Source organism: Sinohyriopsis cumingii, chromosome 12 (assembly GCF_028554795.1).
Source record: "Sinohyriopsis cumingii isolate HCF-2022 chromosome 12, ASM2855479v2, whole genome shotgun sequence".
NCBI classification, from domain to species: Eukaryota; Metazoa; Mollusca; class Bivalvia; order Unionida; family Unionidae; genus Sinohyriopsis; species Sinohyriopsis cumingii.
The window spans coordinates 96238654-96266025 of NC_142972.1; the positions used below are offsets into that span (position 1 = coordinate 96238654).

Sequence of the window (27372 nt, forward strand, 5' to 3'; positions counted from 1 at the left end):
GTAAAAGAAATATCTGGCAAACAGCTCAGATCGTTACTCGATGTACAGTAGGATGCCATATTTTTTCTCAATCTGCCTATCTTAGCCTTGTTTTCGCGATACATTAATATTCATGAGGATCTCATTAAGAATGGTCTATATACATACAGAGGCAGAAATGGTTAGAGGGAGAGCTTTTGAATTTGAATTAAATATGTAACCATGATGTTTGTTTGTTGGCTCTACCAGCTAATTCCCCAATGTAGCTGCCACCTACCCCACACAGCTACAACACCTCTCTGATGCTTTTTGTGCTCATATCTACTTTTCTGTTTTAGGCAGGTTGCTGAACTAATGACTCATGATTTTTAAGCACACTATTTATGTGAAGGGTGTACAGATGTCAAACCTTTAAGCATTGTTTGAAACTTTCTTCACGAACGTACACTATGTTCATGACAATTACTTGAAAGTTGTCCTACGTTGATTGCGCATGCGTTAAATATTGGTGTGGAAAAACCCAGATTCGACTTACTGTAAAAGGTTGATAGACTTACCAGCTTCTGGTTGAAGAAGAACCAAGGAGGTGATGAAACATGATGAAAGAACTAGTCTCATGCATCAGAGGCATCCAACCACGAAAAAAAGTCACTCGAGACCAGCTGCCCTAAAAGGCTACACTTGGTTTGTTATCTGGCTCTTGAAAAGGATAATGAGGATTGTCAGTCTGGCCGTCGGAAACCTGTTTTCGATTGTAACTTAAACTTAATTCAAATTTTAGTAATTGGAATCAACGTCTCAACCGAAATGTTTCAATGGTATCACTATGTCGTAGCAGCATTTAGGATGACTGAAACATTGAAGATGACTGAAATATTTAAAAGGCAACTTACACCTATTCTTGGATTATATTTTTGGGAGACATTTTTCGTAGTTCTTTTTGCGGGGACGGGGCTGCGAGTTGTAAGCAAATAATAGGTGAAGTAACAATATTTGAACAGAAGAAGGAAAACATTTTGTCAAGAGAGTTTGTGTCTTTTTCAAGATGGTCAGATACATTATTCTCGAGGTCTTAGCAGATGAAAAGACGATGGAATAATGGATGAAATAGATGAAAGGAGAGATGACAAGTTTCACCTTTCTCGATGCTATAGAGATAACTAAGAGGTAGCATCTCCAGCTGCGACAGAAACAACCCAACATGAGTCTGTCATTCTCATTAGACGAACTGAAGAAAGACAAGCGGGGATTATTTATACTACTTGCAGAGCCCATTTCTATGGTGCAATCACAAAAGCAGACACCTTTCAAGACCTAAACAACGGCTCCATGCATGGCCAACACAATGTCTTAGAAAAAATTCTGATCTTTTATTGTAAACTTCCTTGTGTATGTATTCATCTCTATGGGTTATACCTACTTATCTTTGTTTGTGTGACTTTGTGTTTGTGTGTTGTTACCTTCATTTGTATGTGTACTTGTCTATATGGCCCCTTGAATGTGTGATTGTGTATGTTTCACACCTTCCCCTTGCACGCGTGATTGTGGAGGCTTTACCGCCTCACTTTCTATGTCTGATCGTGTATGTTTTACCCACTGTCTGAAAATATGTTTGAAAGCTACAAATATTGATAAATTAAATTGTAATGGCAAATTAAATAAACATTTAAATTTTAAAAACTAAATTTTTTTGAAAACTTAAATTTTCATACAAGTTTTAAAACACAGTTTGACAAATTTTAGAATGGTTTACCAATGAATGGTATTTAAAACAAATGGTAGTTTGGGTCTGTAAAAGTGATAACATTTTTCCCAGGGGTAGTGAAGCATCATAGCTCATGGTGATTTTGGCAGCAAACCTTAATATGCCTGTCCAGATGCATATAGGTGTACACACTAAAGAAACAATGACAGGTGCTATGTTCCACATTTATTGTGTTGGGTACTTAGGCAGTTGTTTCCATAACTAATAGCACATTCAGATTTAAAGTACTGATGGGACCACTACCATGTTTTATAGCAAAAATGCATTCCATTTCAATGTCGATAACTACAAAAGGTGGCAATGTGATAGCAAAATAGTTTCTAGGGAGGCTCTACATTACTGAAAAATGGTGCTGATCGCTCTCGTGAAGACCTAAGCCATGTCTTTGAAGTGCTATATATCAGTGTGGTGATATGAACTAATCTTGGTCACTTATGGCAGTACACTGCACGTGCCCTTATGAAACCTTGCTATCATCACCAGACTACTGGAAAGCTTCCAAGCTGATCCAACTCTAACACTTTGCTGCAGATACCAGGCTAGACCTGAAAAGATACAATATGTTTCACTTAATTCTAGAAAACAGTAAGATCTATGTAAATGAAGTTAAAATGTGTTAGATATGGTGATTTCAAAATAACATTAAGGTTGCAAGCATGGATCAAAATATTAAACTTGACAGAGTGACACTCAAAAATGTGAAGCAATGGCCATGTATTAAAGTGATAAATTCATCCTAAAAATATAGGAGGTTTCTAGAAGCATATTTAGCCATTTACAAGTTAAATAACTAATCAGGTAGACTGTGTATCATAAAGTTTAAGGCAATGTTGGGGCGGTGAGGTTTGATCATTGGTGCAAACATTAGTGCATACCAGTATACAGGAAAGTCAAGTGACAATGTACTTAATTAGAATATAGTAATATAAGCAATCTTATTCATGAGGGAAATAACAATTTTTGGATACTGCAAGTGAATACAGCCAAATGTGGTCACACAGATCAACTATAGGTACCAATAAATCCCATATCATCAGCTAAATGTGAAATTCTGATCCCCAAAACTTGTAAACAAGGATGGAAATTTGCATATGTGGGACATATACAATGTAATTGTTAAGATCAAATGTGCAAACATAATTCAAATGATCTATTTGAACATTTATATTGTATTTTTAAGAGTGTTGGTTACCAATTATTAAGCTCATTGATTGAATGAATCAGATATCAGCTGATGCTTCAATACCGCACTCTGTCAAAGTACTAAATTGAAATATGTTACCATACATAGGCATATTCATGACAAAAATAACATTTTAGGATATTTTCAGTGCACACAGCCAGAAATGTGCCTTACAGATTCACTATAGGTACAATGTCAGCCTATATGATGAACTGAATGTGATCTTTTGATCCCAAACATTCTGAAATGTATGGATATTTGTTTATGTGGGATATGTAACCATGTTAAGATAAGTTGTACAAAGTTAAATTCAAATAATCTGTTTGAGTATTTCTTATGTAATCTTTAGAGTGTCAGTTACCAATTATCATTAATAATTAATAATGCATATTAAAGCAAGATGGATCATTAGAATTCCCATAACATCATATAGGCCACAATGCCGCACTACACCAATCAATATCTTAACCAAACTGAACAATAAAATGGAATGCATTTTGTGTTCAACTTACATCATTTTGCTGTTTTCTTACATTCAAGGGTAAATGTACCTGGGGAAAGCATATTTTATCCCTTTGACCTGTATTTCATTCCCAGACAGTTTAAAATGATTTAGCAGAGAACTTGAGGAGGTTCTAGTATAAAGTTTTCATCGCTGTCCTCTCGCTAAATACCTTATAACTATGTTCATAAACAATTACTGAAGGCTATACAAGCAGCTGTGTGTTACTCAGGAAGTGACCCTGTCATAAACACATAAATTAACTGCTTGGACCTCTAATAAATAGCCTGAATGGCCAATACAAATTATAATTTTGTCTTCGTGTATTTTAAATGAAGGTCTCATTGTGACTTACAAAGATATTTTCTCTGACAAAATGTGACAAAAATCCAACATTGGAGCTTGTATTTGGTGTAGAAATATATACATGCTGATAACATTTAATATCATTCCAAAAAATAATATATATGTGCATTTTAGGGGGAAATTATTTTTTTAAAAAGTTTTTTAAAAATTTTATTAATTTTTAAAATAAAAATTAATTTTTTACTTTTAATTTCATTCTTCTTTTTTCAAAGTCAATATACATGACATATTGCAATTTCATGTGTCTATCATTAATAATAAAGATTTTATACCAATTTAAACTTTACTCCAATATTGCCCTGACAGGCCCCAGATTTTATGCCAATTTTAGTAAAACTTTTATATTTGCATGCTACACCTATTTCAACTTTATACATGAAGTCTTTTGAATTTCCTTGGAAACAAAACATGTGACACCTGTCAGAAAGTATGTAGTGCTGGTGTTCCACAGGGTGCAAGTTCTGGTCCAAGTGCTCTTGAGAAATCAAAACTAAATTTGCTATATCTTCCTTAATTATAGGAATTTTTCAATGCAGTTAAAACCTAATTGTAATACAAGATAAGCCCTGTCTGAAAATATGTTTGAAAGTTACAAATATTGATAAATTTTAATGGCAAATTAAATAAACATTTAAATTTTAAAAACTAAATTTTTTTGAAAACTTAAATGTTCATACAAGTTTTAAAACACAGTTTGACATATTTTAGACAGAAAAGTTGATTAATGAATGGTATTTAAAACAAATGGTAGTTTGGGTCTGTACAAGTGATAACATTTTTCCCAGGGGTAGTGAATCATCATAGCTCATAGTGATTTTGGCAGCAAACCCCAATACTGCCCTGACAGGACATAGAACACACAGAGTTAATTTTACTACAAGCTTGAACTGGCCATCATGTATGTCCCAGAGAAGGTATTTTAGTGACATTCAAAAGCAAGGCAATATTCCCAACCTATTCTATTAGCTTGATGTATTAGTTGCTTTATAAGCATTAATAACCATAGCAATAAGATTGAAACTTGTTTTATATCCAAGTTAATTGGAATGGATCCGTATGACATAGTATATCCTATGTGCATCTCTGCTGATCTTTTTATATTTATTAGACTATGGTAAATTAAAAAAAAATAATTCATTATTCTTGTTAAATACTTACCCTTTCGTCGTAATGACGCGAAATAACAATCCTGCATAATGAAGTCATTGAGATAGAGTTGTCCAAACTTCGAGAGGATTAAGGACTCAATGTACTAATTCAGTTATCATTGTAAATATATGCATACGTGGCGATATTGAAAATTCAAGAACTTTGTATTTCTGAATGCTCATAATCAACCTGTATTTATCAGTATAGGCATATATCTGATGATAACTTTTGTGTAGAAAAACCATTATCCACTGCACGTTTTGGATCTACATGTGTTTGAAGCATGTTTTTACAACTAGTTGTTTTTACCAACGTGTCAGGTTCTAATTTCAGTAAAGGTAAAGGGTTTTCCAAACTTAAGTCTATAAAAGGAATGAAATTCCATCGATGAAACAGTGTCTCTCTGGTTTTCAGCAAAAACTAGGCTATGCACCATTTATCTCTCTTCAATTTATGATTGAAATATATAATCGGCCTTGACTTATTATGCAGCCAGTGAGTAAAAAGGTCAAGGTAACTATCAATATATGCATATTTTACTCCAGAAAAGGAGATTTAAATGACAGAAATTACTTACAATTCCTTCAGGATACATATACGTTTAAACTGAAGTAAGTTAGACACAAGCCAGTTACAGTCCAAGATACGAAGTTTCAAAACATTTCCTGAATGAAATTGATGGGATAAAACGTCATGTGGGACCTCAGCATTAGGTATGGTGGTAGAGACCGAGGTGATCATATTTCAAGTGTAATATTTAACAACACAAAATGGAAATATAAAAATGGTGACAATAATTTCTCAATAAAAAGTAAATTGTCTAAACGTTATATATTTGCTTGCATAGATATTAGGCGATGCAGGAAACCTCTCTACCTTATCATAGTCAAATTTACAAACACTGCACAGTGCAACTCACCCCCTTTCATGGCAACAGTTGTCATTTTTGAAATCATGTTTAGCATTTCAATGAAAGTTATTTTGAGTTAGACAAAATGTTTTCAATTGCATGTGACCAGACTGGTTCCCATTCCTCCATGTCATTCGTACCATAGGTATCTCTACAAGAGCAACGCATACTCCATAGCCAGCTTACTGACAAGCAGACTGGCATGTTTATAAAAGAAAATAAATAATGGTAGGCTTGCCATTAGATCAGAATCCGCAGCATCTGGCTTTAATGAAGAAAGAAAAAAAAAAAAACAGTCCTCGAGATAAAATGTCCTTTCCCGAAACAAATCCAAATAGGGGAACGTTACGAGGTGCTTCAATTACCAGAAGAATGACTAATGAGCCAAACACAGCGATGTAGCGCAGATTTCCATGGATGATACACACCAAATCCAAAAATGAGCTGAAACGTTTTAAATGTTCTTTGTCAGATTTATCATCAATGTTTTTACTTTAAATATAATTTCTAATCCAACAATTATAGGATAACAATTCACCCAGACATTTTTTTCCTGACACCAGGCCAACCCGTCCTAACACTAAAATCCTAACGCTGAGCGCCTAGCGAGTACCACTTTGATAAGTCTTTAGTATGACTCGGCCGGGGTACCAACCCGCTACCTTCCCCATTCCAGGCGGACGCTAGAACCTCTAGGCCACCGGAGCGATCTGACCAAATTAAGCATATACATATATTTATATCTAATTTTCAAGGATTGTAGGGGCACACCGTGTAGAACGCAATCATTACTGGTTAGAGTAATTTTGTAACCTTTTCACTTAGAAGAAAAAGCAAAACACTTCCGTCATCATGCTACATGTCTGCGGCATGATGCTGAAGTGCTAGACATCATTATAAACTGCCACACTGCAGATATCGTAGTGATATTACTGCACAAATGTTTAAAATTACGCTACAAATCCACATCACACACGCACACCCACACAAACACACACGCATTGTGATCATACCAGACACTAATAATTGAATACATTTTACAATGCGATCCAGCTAAATTAGCATTTGGCAGATATATTTATCTTGTATTGCATATTTTAATCGGTACCCACACAATCAAAATTCATATTTCTTATAATATTAACTATATATTTCTTTAAAACCACGTGAATAGTTAGGTACAATTCTAACATTTTTCATGAACATACATGAGAAGAACAGAGCAATAATCTTAGTCAGGTACTTACATTTGTCGTTGAGCCAGAACCTAGCGATTATCATGTAATTACATTTGTCGTTGCCTCAAAACCTGGCGATTATCATGTAATTACATTTTGTCGTTGCCCCAAAATCTGTAAATTATCAGGTATTTATATTTGTCTTTGCCCCACAACCTAGCGATTATCAGGTACTTACATTTGTCTTTGCCCCAATACCTAGGGATTATCAGTATTTACGTTTGTCGTTTCCCCAGAACCTAGGTATTAATTAAAAACGTTAACAGTAACATTAGCGTTTTTGTTTGTTGCTTCAAGGTTAAGGTTGACAAACAAATATGACAGTAGAGTCTGATTAGCAGATATTTGTTCTTTCATCTAGCCATATTGATTAAAACAACAACAAAAATAAATATATGTTAAGTATTAAAATATGCGAAAGGTTCAACACCTATTCATTCATGTTAAAGAATAGAATATTACACATTTCAAATAAATCCCAGTAATTGTTTAAAACAATTTTAAAAATAGTTTAAAGCTCTGATATGTGTCCAACAGTTAGTGCTAATATATGAAATCATTCTTATCTTTGGATCATGACGATAGTACTCAAGAAAATAAACCCAGTTTGTAACAATATGATAACTGCATTTTCAGAACACTGCTATTATTATTATTATTATTTTGTTGTTGTTGTTTTATTTGTTTGTTTTCTTTTTTGTTATCGAAATGGTCAGTTCCCTTTCAGTCCTGTGTTACGTCATGTTATTTTATTCTTTCACTACAGAGATTCGGATCTGAATATGTAAATATTTTAATGACTATATCATGGTCGTGATCTGTCAATGAAACCATAGTGCGCAGCTGTGTATTGTCCTTCACAAACCATAATTTTACACAGAGACATTGGTTTTAGTTTTTGTTACCTTGAAGACTATGATCATTTTGTGATAAATACCCTGTCAGCACAATTACTCAAAAACTATATGATAACATAAAAGGACCTTTGCTTCTACTTAAGTATACTTTGAAACACCAATGAAATCTTTGTGCCATTAAAGTGACATTTATTGTTTAATTTCTGGATTCAAACGTGAATCATTAAACGAATGTGTTGTGAGCAATAAAATATTTTTTCGCTGTTTTATTTTTAAGAAAGTATCAAATATAGTAAAATTTCATAGATTTACCGAGAGAGCTTTGAATCTAATATTTATCAAAAGTTATTTATAAGAACACTGATGATCCAATGAAATTTGTGATTTTTTAAATACATTTTTGAAGCAACTTTAACAATTTTCATAATACCTCTACCATGTCTGCAGTGTGGCACATTATAGTGATGTCTAGCTCCGGGGCATCATGCCGCAGACATGTTTTATCACGTCCTACCTAGTCACACATTATCCTGACACCAAGCAGACCAGTCATTACACTAACGTCTTAATGATGAGCGCCAAACGAGGCATCTGCTTGTACCATTTTTATAAATTCTTGGTGTGTCTCGGTCGGGGCTCGAACCGGCGACCTCCCGCATCCGAGGATGACGTTCTAACCGCGTCCAGCAGATTTTGATATAATTATTGTCATATATAATGTTTTCTAACCCAGTTCATAGGTTGATGTTTTCCATCCAACATTTCAATCTTGCCTAATTTACAAAATAGAAAGAAAAAAACATGATTTACTGATAAAATTTAGCTAAATGGTTTCATAATATATATCTGGGAACATTGTTATTCAAAATCAAGTCTATATCATTGCATTTTTATTATTATGTCTCTGCATAATACGTGATACTGATTTGCCATTTTGACGAAAGACTGCGGTATCGGTTGTCATTCCAGTATTTCCAGTTGAGGTGTTTAAGGTATCAGAGGCATATAATATTTTCTTCCCGGATATAATTTGTAAACCAGATTCTTGGAAAACTGTTTACATCTAACATTGAACTTGTGTGCGATTTTGTAACAACAAAGAAAAAAAAGGGATTTACTGATTATCGTAATATATTATGCAAACATATATAATGTTACGTTTCTATTAATTGTTAAACATGCAATGCATATCTGCATGATACATATGAATGAATTTTCATTGTGCCAAAATTATCAGGATTTATTTCTAATAATTATTATTTCTAATAATGCCAATCGATTCGAGCATTTTTTTTAATGATGAGAAACATTTAACTTCTTTTTCATGGATACATTTTTGAAACCAGGATGTTGGTATCTAGCATTGGAAATTATTCGAATTTTGTAAAAGTAGGCCTAACATGTGCTTGTGTTTATTTACCATTAAAGTCTAGTTATGTCTGCCTTCTACCAGCAAAAGTACAAATAAACGAATCTTGTTAGCTGCTAAAATACATTATATCTGATTTCAAGAAAACAAAATCTACAGTTAAGAAAAGGAACAATAGTCGAATGTTTCAATTTTAGAGTATTTCTATGCATTTATATTAATTTAGTAAGAGTTTTTGTGTACCGGATTCCTCGAATAATTGCGATTTTGTTAAATATCTGATGGTAAAGAAACAACTATTATCACACTGAGGCTACTAATCATATTGCAGTGTTGTAACAGCAAGCAAAAATGTACAAATTCATAGGGTGACGGTTGCTTGTGAAACTTTTGAAATCTAGACAGATAGAGATTTTTCACAAGACCTCTAGCATTATATATTCATCAGTAAATACTTTAAAAATAACATTTTTTCCTTAGTGGTTCCCATGCCCTATAACGTTTATAAAAGTCGATTTCTTAAGTTTACAATAAAAAATAACAGGTATACACACTAAAGGCAAATAATGTAGAAACACCTAAATTGCATTTATATTGATACCATATACTGTGAAACCCATCCGCGGGGCAATCTCGGTACTAAGACCAACCCCCACTATAGCGCTCATTAATCTAAAGAACTAATTTTTTTTTATTTGTTCTATTGTCGTACAATCCCTAATTAAGACCAATCCCCTATTCTTGTTTTACAGTCAGAGATTCACACTCCCTTCCGGTATGGGAGGAACGCCGATGCGGAAAATCCTTATCCCATATCACAACTGTCTTTTATCCTAATTAGGGACCATGTTGACCCTCTACTTCGACCATATCACAGACAATGTAGCACAACCTCCTTGACTTCCGTTATCGCTCGAGCATTCTTTCACAAGAATCACTGTAATAAACAATAACAGCAAGATATTTACGTTCTACTGCGGAGAGTGATTGAAGTTAGTGTCATGCAAACAGGATATTTCACACTGATCGACCTAGCTACATGTACAACTATTTTTTGTCCGAGATCGACTCGAAAAAGAGACTGTTATAATTGTTATTTCAGGTTCATCTACTCGTTATTATTTAGGATTGATAAATCAATTCGAGATTATAGCTGAGTCGAGGAGTAAATCATTTACTTATGTTTATCTCGAATAATGTTATGGATAAGAGAAGATTTTATTTATTCTCATTTTTATATCTGTTTTATTTGTACGAGCTATCGACAGCACATAGTTCCGATGCTCTGTATTGCCAGTACGTTTGTCATCACAACCATTGTTCCTTCAACGTTAATATTTGTTTAAACATTATCTGAAGTCTATGCAAACACCCAAGCTTGTGCGCTTTATCTTAAGGATATGAACTTGTCAATGAGTGCTATCCAGTTTGAAAGTTACATCGCTATCCACAATATCCCATATTGACCTTGACCCTCATTTTTCGTTCCGGAGGAAAATAGATTTTCATTATGCATACATGTTAGTTTTGGTTTTTGTGAGTTTAACGCTTTTGTTTAGCACATGATATGATTTACACGGCAACCAATATATTTCTTGGAGGAATAAACCGGAGAGACCCCGGGGAGAACCACGAACCCATGGGAAGCTACTGGCAAGCTTTCTCAATACCCTCGTCGGTTGAACTGAGCGAAGTGAGATGTATGAGTGATCTGTAGAGGTGAACACCTTAGATCACTCCGCCCCCCCCCCCCCACCCCGTGGACCCTCATCCATGCTAGGAGAATTCCACCCATGTGATAAAATTAATTCTTCCAGCAACAACTACAGCTGCAGCAGAAAGTAGAAAGTGTAATGAAGCAAATAAAAAGAAATCTATGTGACATTTATCCAATAGTATTAGTAATCATGATCTCCAAATGTTCTTGAGTGGTACCTGTCCAACAATATACATTTGTTTTCGTCCAAATTTTAGGACTATTCATTCTTGCCTCAACGTTACAATTTTTAACACATTACCAATCCCGTTATATATTCAAGCACAAGTTACAAATATTTTCTTCTCTTTACCTGGTGAACTGAATATGTGCAACTTCATTTAGTACTACTACTAATAATAATAATAATAAGTAGTAGTAGTAGCAGTAGTAGTAATAGTAGTATTAATGGTAGTAGTAGTAGCTTAAACATTAGGCAGAATGGTTAGAAAGATCCAATGAAAAAGGTCAGAGAGAGAAAGAACACATATTCAATAAACAAAAATATGAGAGAGAGAGAGACAGAGAGAGAGGGAAAGAGAGCATTCTTTCAGTAATGTTTATCTTAGCAGTAAGGTGTACCTTAACATTGCAGTTTCTGCTAATAATGTTCCTAGGAATAAATGTGTGCATTACAGTTTTAGTGACCGTGGCCATATTATGTTATCTTATCACCTAGCATTCCTCTCTAGTACTATAAAAAGGCACACGTATACTGTACATGTCATTTATCTGCAGATATATTTAGGTCAATAGTGTATCACTGTAAAACAATATTTTTTAAATTAAGTATAATATAGATTGATCGTTATTATAATTTAAGCCCATTCTCGCACAATTCTCCTTGAATATTTGTTTTTCGTGGAGGGGGTGTATATATGTGTTTTATTTTATATTTATCTCGAGACACTAATAACTGGGTTGATTATATCAACAATATTTCTGAATTTTACATTATTTATTTTATTTTAAAATCGAGAATTATGAAAAATATTTGCAAGATAGATCATTCCAGCTAGTAATGCTATAATTGTTGGTCTTCATTTTATTTCACGCGTTCTATCACTGACTAATTCCCTTAAGTGTTTGTGAAATTTACTTAAAAGTGGGTACGTAATTTAATACATAAATTATGCCAGAAACGAATCAATTAATTCCGTAATAAAATAAAGAAACAGTTATAATAGTTAATTAATCAATGAATATAGTTCTGTTAAGAAAACGATCAAATTAAAAACTAAAGATGTACAGGACGTTAACTATTAAACGTTTACTTTAATATAATATTTTAGGAATTTCGCAAGAATTATCTTATATCGCAAAAAATTGAAAAAGTAACACTCACATCCATCATAAAGTTCAGCATGTTACAACATTCTAAATATAAACAATACCTTTTACTGCATATCACGGTTTTATTACAGCATATGTGTTGTCCTTTCACGTGTCATTGAGTTCGTACACTGTATTAATAATCGTAAATTGGAATTTGATTTAACTGAGTAACATATTGCATATTCACAGTGATTCTAACTTTTAGAATTTTATTTCACTGTTAGCGTTTTCTAAATCACATTCAGATCAAGAGTGGAATTCGTCGCAAGAAAGAGCCAGTTGTGTCTTGTGAAAACAAAACTTTAAACGATTATTTGTGCTAGCAATAGGCATGTTCCGGTTCATGTGCGGTCCGGAAATCACCTACTTAATACAAAGTGCATGGGTACATATAGAGCTAAGAAACACTGAGCAAGACATGGATGCAACTTGAAATGAAATGACCAAAACTATCGCTACTTTGACGTAAATTTTATCATTACACACAATAATATATTCCCCTGTTAGTCAATTGTTTAAAATACTTCCAAACCTTAAATCAAACTTAATAGGAACCTGCTCTTGGTTGTTACAAGAAAAGTCTGAGGCTATACTTAACGGGCCTAGTATTCGCAAATGTTGTGTGCTTTCCACTCTTTTATACCTGTTATATATCACTCATATGCATCAGTTGTTAGACAATTCCAAATTACGAATAACCGTTGGATCAATTGCTTGATGACAAGACCCTGTACTAAGGGTTTCTATTTTGTCATCGGCTCTAGAAACATCATGTTTAACATATTCTCAGGCGACTTCAGTAATGAGGCGATGAAGACAATACACACAATAGTGTCTTTACACTGTTGAATTTTATCCCTGTAATCTCACATTAATGAACTGAGTTGATACTGTATTTTTATCATAAAGTCAACGATAACGTCTTTCATAGGATATAATCCATACAAAGTAAACTATTCCACACGGTGGTCGTTGGGAAGGTAGACGATTACCCAGTGAGATCCTTGTCGATGACTGTTTGCCGTGTTGATGACATATGATTGAACGTCTGTTTGATTTCAGTAACGAAATACATCTTTTGTCCAAAACACTTTATTCCAGGAAGCTGTTTACGAACTGTGAGTCCTATATATGTATTCTTTTCACAGGTAATGATAAATGATGAGTTCACACTACTAGTTCCTTGAAAATATGTGTAAAGTAAGTCGATGAACAGATAGTATCCGTACTCTTGCAACAGAGATTCGATGCGTTTCGTTTCCAAGGACGTCAATGGAGATGGGGAATTGTCACTCAAGTCTTCATACCATTCTCTCAAACTAGCCTCTTCTGAAAGTCTATGCATCCTCTAATTACATTTCCAACTTATTTTCTTGACTCATCAGCAACATGATATCTAGCCAGGCTTGTGATTATGTCAGCCATGTGACGACAAAAGCAGGAGACCAAGTGTTATTCTAGGTCTGGTCATATTGACATCACGAGTGTACGTTTCTTCTTCACGTTTAGTCTGTGACGGTTGTTCTGGACAGAAAATAGTCTTATCGCCCATTGCTACAGGTTCCATCTCATGTTATCAGGCTATGATCACTGTTGATTTCCAGAGGATTGTCTAATTCCGAAAACAATATGACGTTTACTGCTTTGGAGTAAACGAGTAATTAATGCCTTCGAGAAGCAAGAAAATAATTGATATGAGTCTCTTAGGGCCCTAGGAGATTTTTTCTTGTCTGAATCAATACAGATTTATTCCTGCTTTCATCAAAACGTGTTTTGGATTTTGTTGGATGGTGAGTGCTTCTGCCTGCGTCAAAACTACATCTTTTAGAACATGCAATTCTCGAGTAACCATTAGTTTTAAGATTTTAACATATCTCCTAAATCATCTATTGGTTGTGGTGCGACTCCTTGGTAAACATGATACAGCTATTATAATCACCTGAATAATTGTTCTCGTAAATGTAGTCTCACGGTAACGTTTTCTTTCAAAAATAGAATGTTCCGTCCAAAATCTCTTTTCGTGTTATTATTAACAGTGTCAATATACGATTTACGGACAGAAAGATAATGATGATGAATAAAGTTTCAATGAACGCGATATCATTCATCATAAATAACTATTGCAGAATCCAATTTGAGAGGAATTAATGACCAACGGAGCGTCTGTTTCCAGCGTCGTTGTAGTTTACGACAATCAAAAGAAGTCGGTGCATAATTTCATCAACTGCAATTAGCATGTAGTAAGTCCGAGCGATATTTCGCACGCATAAACCAGCATAACGTTATATTCATGAACTTGCATTTAATCAGCAGGGGTTGGTATAACTTGTACTCGTTTGCCTTGCCATTAAGGTCAAGGATTTGTGTTTAATGAAAAGAGACTTGGTAATTACTTGACTTTTTATTAAGGTCAAGTACTTGTGTATAATGAAAAGAGACTTGGTATTCAAATGAATTTGTGTTAAGGCCATCGACGTGAGTTTAATTAACATGGACTAATATAACTTGTTATTTATTACGCTGAATAAACTGCATTTAATGAAACTGGACTGACATAATTTCGTACTCATTTACTTTTTCGTTAATGACGATAACTTATATTTAATGAATTGATATATTGTGTTACTTATTTTGTTTTCTGTTAAGACAAGGCTCAGACAGACGATAGAGTTGGATATGTGGAATATGAACAAAGTGGCTTTACAATGCAAAACGAATAAATGATTACTTTATTGATAATTACTGTAGTGACATTTACATTTGATGCAGGGAACAAGTATTAACGAATCTGTCAAACTATTTATATAATGTAATCGTCTTGATTAAAGATATAACTATTTATTAATGATATTTGTCGAGGATTTTGAAAATAATTAAATGCATGAGAGAGAGAGAGAGAGAAGAAACGATTACGAGTATGTTTGAGTAACGATTACAACAGTCAAAGTAGTGTCTTTCCAGATAATATCAAGGAGGTAACAGGTTTTGGGACTGTTGAAATCGTAAATATATACTAGTATAAGTTACTTCCAAGGTAAAATATATCCACGATGAAGCTAAATCTATTTGGGACTGTTGAAATCGTAAATATATACTAGTATAAGTTACTTCCAAGGTAAAATATATCCACGATGAAGCTAAATCTCTTTGGGACTGTTGAAATCGTAAATATATACTAGTATAAGTTACTTCCAAGGTAAAATATATCCACGATGAAGCTAAATCTCTTTGGGACTGTTGAAATCGTAAATATATACTAGTATAAGTTACTTCCAAGGTAAAATATATCCACGATGAAGCTAAATCTCTTTGGGACTGTTGAAATCGTAAATATATACTAGTATAAGTTACTTCCAAGGTAAAATATATCCACGATGAAGCTAAATCTCTTTACAAAGGAATGTTTACGTATCCATCGTTATCCCTGCAAACTAAACCTTGTGATCATAGCGATATTCTCCCAACACTCCCAACATTTATCCATAAACAATGACTTAGCAATACTTAGTTTACATATGGTGACACATATAAGTAACAGGTAGGTTGGTGATTCTATATATAAAGGAAACAAATATGAACTCTGACAAAGAAGTCAATACAATGAGAATTTGAACAGTAAATGCATTTTTGTTAAATGGAAAAAGTACGCCAGTGGATTTAGAAAAACTTGTGTTCACTAGAAAGACGTTTACGAAATATTCCTGCAATACATCAGAAGTTTATTTTGTTTATCTTAAGTGTAGAAATACGAATGAATGAAGGTATAGTTCATTATTCCTTTTCTTCTTTCTTTTCCACAAACTCTTGGAATCCTCAAAAAAAAAAATAGATGATTAAGCTTCCCTATTGTCTTGATTGACGGTTATCATTCAATAACATGATAATGTAACGCAAATAGAAAGTACGAAATAAAGAGAATCAAAGACAAATAATATAAAAATGATAAAAATGCGAAGCAAATGCTTTGCCAGGCATACCAGCATACACTTAGGCATACAAAATCAAACTATACTGGAGTAGTAGATTAAAAGAAGGAGGTGATGTGCTCAATTTTAGGCCTTTCCATCCAGCAACCCATTATTTATAATTAGCTTGACAATCCAAGTGTTAAGATGATTTTTGAATTTGAGGTATTATTTCAGCAATCTGTCGATTCTGACATATTTGTTGAGACCTATTTAGCACCAAAACCTCGTATTGTTTTGTTAAATGATAATGTCAGTCTACTTGCTGATCAAATACTTCAAGAACATGATATTGGTTTGACAAATACACATCATCCGGGTCGGGATGGGATTTAATCGATGTACAAAATATATTAATACACGTTCATGAATTCAGCCCTTTACGCGTTGGTAAATTTGTTGAGTTACCAGAAAATATTAAAAACTCACAATGCTGTATAAATGTTGTATCAGATGATGATAAATTTAGTGAGTGGCAGATTTTTGCAGCATTGTTTCCAGTAAGTAAAGAGTTAAATCGTGTTTCTAATTATACAGAGCATGAATCGAAACTAAATTAAGCTGGAATAAAGTTTCCAACGAAGTTTGAACAAATTGACCTTATAGAAAGAAATAATCTAGAATTATTACCAGGTGGAACAAATGTTTTTTGAGTTGATGACGATTGTAAAATATTTCCAAGAAGAACATCTAATAAAGCTAACAGTAAAACGGTTAATCTATTGATTTATAAGAAACAATACGCGCTGATAAAAACTTTTAATGGGTTGGTTGGTAAACAGTTTAATAAAAATCGGGAAAAGAAGGATTTTTGCTATCATTGTTTGTTGGGTTTTAAGGAAGAATCGTTTCTCTTGAAGCACAATGATTATTGTAATCATCAGCAGCGAGTAACGATACCAAATGATAAAGATAAAGTTTTGAAATTTATGAAGTATAAGAAGAAGTTCGTAATTCCATTTACAATCATGTATGATTCTGAGTCCATTCAGAATTCAATTCCAGAAGAAATTAATAATGTAGGATCGCGAAGAAACTGTACATACACACAAAAACGTACCAGTGTATGTTGCTTATAAATTAAATTGTATGATTGACCCTGCGTTATTAGAACCTGTTAGATTATATCGACAAGCAAGGAAGAAGAGCCAGCTGTTTGGTTATTAAAAAATCTTTTCATTGAGTTGGATACAATTTTTAAGCGTCTGTCAGGCCCTGTTCCAATGATTACATTAACACCAGAACAGAGACAGAAGTATGAAATGTCTTTATGCTGCCACATTTGTGAAAAACAGTTTTTGTCAAATTATGTTTATTATTTGTGTTGCACATTATTATAGAGGTTATAATGGTCATTTTATTATTATTATCAGCACTCGGTCATCCTGATATTATTAGATTGTGTGATGGACGTAAAATAGATGGTATTCTAAGCACTTCTGAAAAATATATGTCTCTAACAGTTACAAAATTACGATTCATCGATATTTTACAGTTTGTATACTTTTCCCTTAATTCACTTGTACAAAATTGTAAGGATTTTCCATCATTAACGGGACATTTTGGTGAGAGAGCAGAGTTGATGAAACAGAAAGGTATTTTACCATAGGGTTATTTAGATAGTTTTGAGCGCCTTAATGAAAATTACTGCCAAACCATGAGAAACGTTTCTCATCACTGACGGTTGAAAACATAACTAATGCTGAATTTGATCACGCTCACATAGTTTGGAATGAATTTAGCTGTAAAAAGTATTGGTGATTATCTTGCTTTATATTTAACTCAGGACGTATTAATGTTCAATGATATATTTCAGAGCTTTCGCAAAACAAGCATAAACATGTATACATTAGATTCGTGCTGGTAATTCTCATCACGTGGTTTAGCTTGGGATGCTCTAATTAAGCTTACTAAAGCGGAATTAGACTTAGTAACTGACGCTGATATGTACTATTTTATCGAGAAAGAAATTTGTGGCCGGATCAGCGTTGTGATAAAAAAGCATGCTCATTTTATTAATTAATATCTGCCCGATTCTGAGTCTACTAAACCAACTACATTTATGTTGTATTTCGACAAATTTAACTTGTATGGTTAGGCGATGTCAGAAGTAATGCCAACTGATTGTGTTGGATGGGAATCTCTGAGTAATTTTCTTGCAATCACAAAAGATTTAACTAAAGATCTTTCCAGTGCAGATTTTACTTATTTTGTTGAGATTGATGCAGAATATTCTGAATAACTACACGACTTACACAATGATTTTCATGGCTGAATAAATGATAACACCAGATTCATTATTATCAAAGCAACAATTATAACATCGTCAAGGAAAACCTTGTTCATTGCCAAAATAAATACCGAATTTATGAGTAAACGACATTACATTTGCCACTACAATTTACTGAAACAAGCGTTTGATAATTGTGTGATTGCAACAAAAATTTATCGAATTTTAAAACTGAAACAATGACGTTTGATGGCGGATTATTTTAAATTTAATACTGATATGCGAACTGTAGCAAAAACAGATTTTGATAAATACTTTTTCGAGTTTATGAACAATTCAGTATTCGCTAAAACGATGGAGAATATTAGTAATATAATTGATATTTCTATCGTTAATAATATCAAACGACGTGATAAATTAGTTGCTTCAGAAACAATTGCTAAAATGATACCTGTCAGTAAGGATCTCGTTATGGTCAAAACATTTAAAACAAATTTAACTCTCAACAAACCTATTTACATCTGTATTGGAAATCTCAAAGTTGATGTATGATTTTCATTACAGGTTTGTTAAAAATAAGTGGCCAAACGCAAGATTGTAGTTTAGATACACTGATTCTCTTGCGTATGAAATTGATGGAGTTGATCGTGTCAACAATGATGTTTATCAAGATATTTATAATAACAGATAGGCATTTGATTTATCAGATGTGGCAAAAAAAATTGGTTTCATGACTCGATAAATAAAAAGATTACTGGTAAGATGAAAGACGAGTTCTGTTTCGAACCGATTATTGAATTTGTGCGACTACGTAGCAAGATGTATTCTGTGCTGTCTTTAAACGTTAAGAAAACCATGATAAAGTCAAAAGGTGTTAAAAAGTTGTTGTTAAGACAATTTTTACACATGATTTAATCAGGAAAGTGCTATTTGGTGAAGAATAAATCATATTGCTGAAATGACAACAATAAGATCAGATAAGCATCTTATCAAAACAGATAAAAAAAAATTAAACAGGGGTTGACTAATTTTGATGATAAAAGATTCTGTATTGATGGGGAAAATACATTTGCATTAGGTATTTGTAAAACACCGTTGTAACTAGTAGTAGGAAGTAAGGGTCTTATGAGCGATGGGAAATGCCATTTAAGCAGGCATCTCATTTTTCAAGAAGCAAAACATAATTAGTTAATTTTATGAGGAACTGAAACTATCTTTAAAAAAGCAACTTAGGTTGGTGGGCAGAACGCTAAATAAATCGACGCAGAAGGCTTTTTATGGTAAAATAAGGGTTGCTGGATGGAAAGGCCTAAAATTGCTCTCATAATCTCTTTATACCTGCTACTGCCGGATATAATTACATAGGCACGATCAAACTCCGGCGGCGATAATTTTATACACCTAGGTTTAATCAAAGAAACACTGCCGGGCATAATTTCATACACCGAGAATAAATTTATTAAAATCTGCTGGACATAGTTTCATATAACCAATCACACTCTGCCGGGCATAACTGTATACACCTGGGTATAATCAATCAAACTTTGCCGTGCATAATTTCATACACCTAGATATACACATTCAATCTCTGCCGGGATAATTTCATACAGGTATGAAAACTCTCTTGGGCTTACTGTCATACATCTAGGTAAAATCATTCAAACTGTGTTGAGCATAGTTTAATATAATCAATAAAACTCTGCCCGGAATAATTGCTTAGACCTAGGTATAATCAATCAAATTTTGCGGGCCTAATTTCATATAGGCAAGCATTATTGCAGTTTGGCTGGCACAAGTCCGAGCGATATTATGTACGCTTAAACCAGCGTAACATTGTGTTCATGAACTTTCATTTAATCAACAGGAATTAGTATGACTTGTACTCTTGGATTCGTTTGTCTAGTCATTAAGGTCAAGGACGTCCATTTTAATGAAAATATATTGATACTCACACCGCTTTTTATTAAGGTCAAGGACTTGTATATAATGGCTGGTATTGATATAACTTTGTACTCATTTGGCTTTTATGGACTTGTATTTAATGAGCAGGGATTGATTGGACACTAGCAACACATTGCTCAATCTGATGATATCTATACAATGTCCAATATGGCACTATCAACCTATCAACTCAATATGACACTAACAATATATTACTCCAATATGATACTAGCAACATCTTTCTCCATTCCAATACGTCCAATATGTAGCTCCAGTCTGACTCTTGCAATTAGCATGACTCTGTTGTCACAAACTAACAGAAAACAGCAAAACCAACATATTTATTTTAAAAAAATTAACTAGCAATTTAGTAAGCAAAGTTATAAATCAAAATGTGGGAGTAACCAACTGTATTATTAAGTGAATAAAAAATAATCCTTATGAAAGTATATAGAAGTCCTAATGAATGAAAAAACATTATAAAAAAATAAAGACCGGAAATGTACTGGTGCTTATTCTAGAAACGTTAAAACCCTACCATCCAACGAGAAAATAACCCAAAGATGCCATTTAAATTATATTTTTAAAACTATTATTAACGATTATTGCCACCCATGTAAGCATCTCATTACAGATAATTAGATAAAAGCACGTAGAAGGAATTAGACAAAATATACACAACACCTTCCTCATAAGGAAAACAAAGCTTAACGGAAAAGATACTTTCTTTTTCCATAATATACACACAAATAATAAAAATAATGAAATTACACACGAATAGGTGTAATGAATGTACAAAAATGTATATAAAAAATAAAGCAATATACAACTCTTCTAAACGGGAAAGTGCATCTGTGATTACCTTTTCATTTCTTTACCTTTGATATGCCAAATATCGATAGTGTATTCTTGCAACATCAAAACACTCTATCTCAGTAACCTCCGATATTTATGTTTCAGTTTGCTGACGAAAGTAAGTGGTTGTGATCACTGAATGCAATGCTCAGAGAAGAAGCAGAATTAATATACACTTCATAGTTTTGTAAATCTAAAATTAAAGCCTAACACTACTTTTCAATAGTGGAATAATTTTCCTGGTGCTTATTTAACGTTCTTGAGAAATATCATACTGGATGATCCACAACACTTTTATCTTTCTGAATTAATACGCCACAGCCATATCCCACATCACTTGATCAACATACATTTTAAATGGTTCATTGAAATCTAGAGCTGAAAGAACTGGTGCACTCTCAAGCATGGATTTCAAATTATAGAATACCTCCTTATATTTGTCAAACCAAGTAATCTTGACCTTCTTACTTGGTGTACTGGTAAATGGCTCAGCAGTTATGGAAAAATTTGAGTAAAATTTACGATAATATCCAGACGTACCCAAAACTCGGATGTCCCATAATATGTCCAAAACACGTGACACAAGATCGGCAAATTCACGTTTGCTTAGATTATTTTTCAGATTTACATCACAAGAAGGAACGAAGCACTTCTCAATAGTCTTCAGGTGATCCTTACCCTAATCGCTATAAATAATGATGTCGTCAATATATGCATCACAGCCACCTCTAGAAGGTGATACTATGTTCATATTAAAACTAGGAGAATGGGGGGGGGGGTAAAAGAGGATCACAATCAATACATTTTGATTGATCAGTAACAGTGACATAAATGATCTCAACAAACGCACCACTAATACACGTGTTAGCCAAAGGAATAGTTTCCTAATCCATCTCAATCCCAAGGGTTCATATTGTCATAGTTCTAGTAACTGCACACGTTGGGTATAAATCAGGATTTACTTTTAAATAGGATCAAATTTGTGATCCATTCAAGGCTCGTACGTTACAAATGGATTAACCACAACGATATATCCAGCTAAGGCATTGTCTAACAATAAATAAATACCTTCGATGGGCAAATAAATCTCAGTGCCAACAGTCACTAGCCCACGGGATAAGAAACTAGGTTTGATGACATATTAACATTATGGAGAGTCATTTGAATAACGCGGCACTATATTCCTTGAACAAGGACACTTTCACAAGAGGAAGACTTCTTAGACAAAAGCAAATTATTTGGTAATAAAATAATCTGAAAAGCTAATGTGTCCCTTAATAGGATTGGCCATATAACAAAAAAGTGATATAGAACCCGTCGACATTAATGGTTCATAATTTCTCCATAATATAATTAGATTTGTGGGTTTTTTGCCTCATAAATGTATTGTTTCCAATACATGACAATAACCTAAACTTATGAGAAACAAGAATATTTAGATCTGCCCTGTCTTTATTATTTTGTTTATTTGTTTAACCTAAAGCAGTCTGAAATAATGCGCTCCGTATTCTTGCAATAAGTGCACGTAGAAAGAGATAAGGATTTCTGAGCAGCCTTATCAGACGTTGGGCTCATGATTTTTGTACTAGATTAAAATTTTCAAGTACTCGCTTCAGACGGAATCGGTTTCTTGCTAATCGTCTGCTGAGAATAAATTCAGGAAATTCATTGACAGATGACACTTTGCGTGACAAGAAATATATATTCATGAGCCGTACGAGCAACGTTTCCTAAGGTATTTATCTTGTGTTCATAAATGTAAACTTTTACATCACTATCGACGCAGTTCTTTAATTCTTCAACTAATATGAATTATTTACGCTTGTCATAATCTGTATTAATCTGTTTACATGTACACCATCTGTCAAATAGTTGTTATGTATCCCTAGCAAACTCGACATATATTTTTGGGTATTCTCTTTTCTGCAAATCCGAAACCTATTTCCACATGCCTGCGGTACCAGCTGGTATCCCTACAAAATACATGCTTTGACCAAACCATAATAAACATTTGTTTCTACTGAGGCTGAAGTATAAACTTCACAAGCTTTGCCAATAAGTACATTCTATAATAATAAAGCAAAGTGCTCTCCTGGCCATTTTAAATATCGGATATTATATTTTTCAAAAGTGAGACAAATATTGATCTACATCTTTTTCTTTGCAAGGAATTACTAATCTGATATTGGACGTAACAACAAGAACTGAATTTTCGTGATTGGGGTGCTTTTCGCTTGCCAATTCTAATTCTTTGATTATTAATTGTATATCCATCTCTTTTTCTTCCTTTGAACTTGCAATTGTATTGTCATCTCTTTTTTTTGCAATCTGAGCTGCCTATCTCTTTATTCTTTTTAGTGGCTGTCTCTCTTTTCATTTTTCCTGCAGTTGTCTCTTTTTTCGTTCTTTTTGCTGCATGTGCATATCTTCTTTTTGCAACATTTTTTCCATTTCACTTTCTTTTTGTTTTGGTTTTGTCTATCTCTTTTATTACCCTTTTTCAAGCTCATGCTTTCTTAACTGTATTTCATTCTTATATTTTCATTTCAGTTCCATAAAGATAGAGCCAGACTCAGACTTACTAATCACACCCAAAGAACTGTTGTCCAAATTACTTTTTCACAAAATATTGAAACAAGATATTTTTTATTTCTTGTTTTAACAAAGATGAATTTGTATCTGAAAGATCATATTGTCTGGCAACTTTAAGCAATTTGTCCTTTTCAAGGTCTTAAACCGCTCCTGGATGGGATTCAACATACTGTTTTTCACTTTACTTGACATTATCAAGGCTTGTTGGTTTCACTATATAAAATCAAAATATATGGGGGTAAGAAAATTTTGAAATAAAAGCCATTTAAATTTCAAAACAATTGAAATTTCTCTGAAATTCCTTTCCCGGACGGGCCCTTAACTTCCCATAACGACTCTGTGTTCCAAAAACCAAGTAACAGTAAAAAGCAAAACCAGCAAAGTTTTGTAAACTTACCAAACAATTTAACTATCAAGGTTATAAAGAAAAATGTGAAAGGATCTTACAATATTAACGGGAGAATGCAAACTAAGTCCTAAATGAGTAAAAATTTCCGACAAAATTAAAAAACGGAAATGTTCTGCCCCTTCAGGAACTGTAACGTTGTCGAGATGGAGTTGTCCAGAATTCCTAGAATAACTTCTAACTGTCCATATAATAATCATTTTCAAATTTAGCTGAACAGTCATAACGAATGTTTTTCTTCTAAAAAAATATATACGTACACTGTAAATCACGTCTGCAGACTTATAACAGGAACACAATAAGTGAGAATGACTCCAAAAACGGAATAAAACTGACTGAGTTCTTTTCTCGTAAACAGCATATATTGCGTTGTATTTTGTAAGAGACACCACGTGACAAATAACATTACTGATTTGGTCTGTTAATGGGAAGTTACTAAATCCTTCTAGAAACTTCGAAATCGTATCAGCGAACGAGAACATAAGCCAAAGACGCTATTTAAATCTTATTATTAAGATTATTGTTAGTAATGTAAAACACACGTAATCATCTATTTATAGAACACTCTTAACAGACTCATGCCATGTAGGCAAAATTAACTAAATATATTTCGCATAATTTAGAGCCATGAATACAAATTATAATATTTCCTTTTAAAAAAACAATGTACCAAGGGTAGTCAAAAATTATATATTTACATAACATAATATATTGCCCATATCTGATACCATCAACACATTAACATAACACCAGCAACACAAACAAATGCAGCACATTAGCAAGGCACTAACAGCAAATTGTTCCGATCGGACACTAACATAGTTGTCAGACACTTGCAATACATTGCTCCGGTCTGACGTTTACAATGTTTAACTTGGTTTAAGTTTTAGTGTTGTAAGGTGCAGCAGCATTTTAAATTTACATCGTACATAAGAAAGCATAATACAGGGGTTTGCTTCAGGACACGCCACTGATATGATCAACACTCTTCTGCTCACGAATCTGACATGATAACCACTGAATGCCGCATACATTTTGCAGGTTGACCGATATCATAGAACGAATACCCCACTTCACACAAGCAGCTGGTATTACGCGGAATTATAATGGGCTGGCTGATCTCGAATGCATATATTTTAATATGTTGACTAGGCACATGATATTTTGCATTATAGTTTAGTTTCTTGTTAACTGCCCTGAAGCATGGCAACGGATGTGACTAGATATACAATAACTAGAAATTTAATATGCAGTCAAAGGAAATTTATACTATTCGGGTCAGCTTCAAAAACATTTAATACAGAAATAGAACTATGTATTTTCAAACATCAACCAAGAACTATTTTATGTGCAATCTTTTAGCTGTATTCAAATTTCTAAATTTTCAATTCATTTGTGTTATATATAAACACCGACTTCGGCGTTTGTCTTTTTTCTGTGTCTCCATCTCGGCTGCCAATTAGGAGGTCGTGAGTTCGAAACTCGCGGCTTCGCAGTTTAAACAAAATAAATACGTTTTTATTTGTATGTTCAAATTTTCTTTAAACTAGAGTTCCAAATGTCTATTTTTACATTTTTATTTTTATGTTGAAACTTTGTTTTACGACTCCCGTCCTAGGACGAGTAATTAAACTAGTTTATAAATAGTTCTCAGTATGATGCCTGATCAGCGTCTGAAACGACGTTCCTGGGAGGTTTTAAGTTGCACAATCATCGTCTGAGTGGACGTGACTGTAAATTCAGCAGAATGCATGGTTGCGTTTGAAAAAACGTGACTGTAAACTAAGTATGGTGCGCGACTGGCGTTAATGACATAATAATAATGCAGCAGTTTAGTTTATACATCCATTGATTCATCCATTGACTGGAAATGCAGGTGTGTGTGTTTGTGTGTGATTAGGAGTTTTTAACTTAGCTTTATAAAAAAAAATCAGTCATATCGCTACGATGTCGCCAGTGTGGCAGTTTATAGTGATGTCTAGCACTGGGGCATCATGTTAACTGGTTTTGTAATAAAATAAATGTCTTAAGTTGATAGTTCAGACAAAGTAATTTATATTGATTAAAGGACGTTTGGATAAGATAGCAATTACTTCAGATGGTAACATAGCAGCATTTCATGCAATCAAACCTGTTAAAGGAGAAAAAAGCATAACGTAGCAATTAAAAATATGAAATAATATACACTACTCACCTTGTATAAATATCAAACTGCACGTGTTATAGAGAAAAAGTACACAAACCAATGTGCACTTTATCAACACTAGACTAGTTGTCATATCACTTTGTCGCTGTAATAATTGCCACTATTTTCAGCAGCTTGCTTTACACGTTGTGACGCGGCTCTAGGTACAACGCGTTGAACAGTTGGATACCTTTTATGCGTCGATTGGTAAAACATGTTGAACAGTTGCTTGTTTGTCATGTGTCGCTAGGGACAACGTGTTGAGCAGTTAGATACTTTGGCCAGGTTTCATGTATTTGGTGTAACATAGTACGGTAAACAACATCCTGTTTGATATAGCCATTCATCCAAATAATAACTTTTTCTTGTTTTCTTCTTTTCGTCAGTTATTTTTCTTCTTCTTAGGGCTTTTCATTAATTTCTGTGCTGTACCTCAGCTAGTGCTTTACCAAATAAGATATTACATCTACTACCAATAATAATAATAATACTAATAATAATAATCTACATCTTCGTCTCTTAATATGATTCTCTACCTCTCCTTATTATCTCTCTTGCTTGCTCTCTCCACTCTCCTATGCTCACCCTCTCTATCCCTACTCATTCAATCTCTCCCTATTATCCTACTCTCTCTCTCTCTCTCGCTCTCTCTCTCTCTTTTCGCTCCAGCTCACCCTTCCTCCATCCGAACTCTGTCTTTCTTCTCTCTCACAATCTATCTCTCCCTACTTTATCTTTCTCTCTCGCTATGAACATACCTTACTTGCTCATTATCCAAACTCTCCCTCG

General features: G+C 33.6%; 1 long non-coding RNA gene across 1 annotated transcript; it reads right to left on the bottom strand.

Moving 5' to 3' along the window:
- Positions 1–1797: 1797 nt before the first annotated feature.
- On the bottom strand, positions 1798–26762 carry LOC149787036 (uncharacterized). Its single transcript, XR_016425248.1, has 2 exons — positions 26593–26762; positions 1798–2289 (listed from the first exon to the last, which is right to left on the bottom strand). It is a non-coding gene; the product is annotated as an uncharacterized LOC149787036 (long non-coding RNA).
- Between the last annotated feature and the right edge of the window lie 610 nt (positions 26763–27372).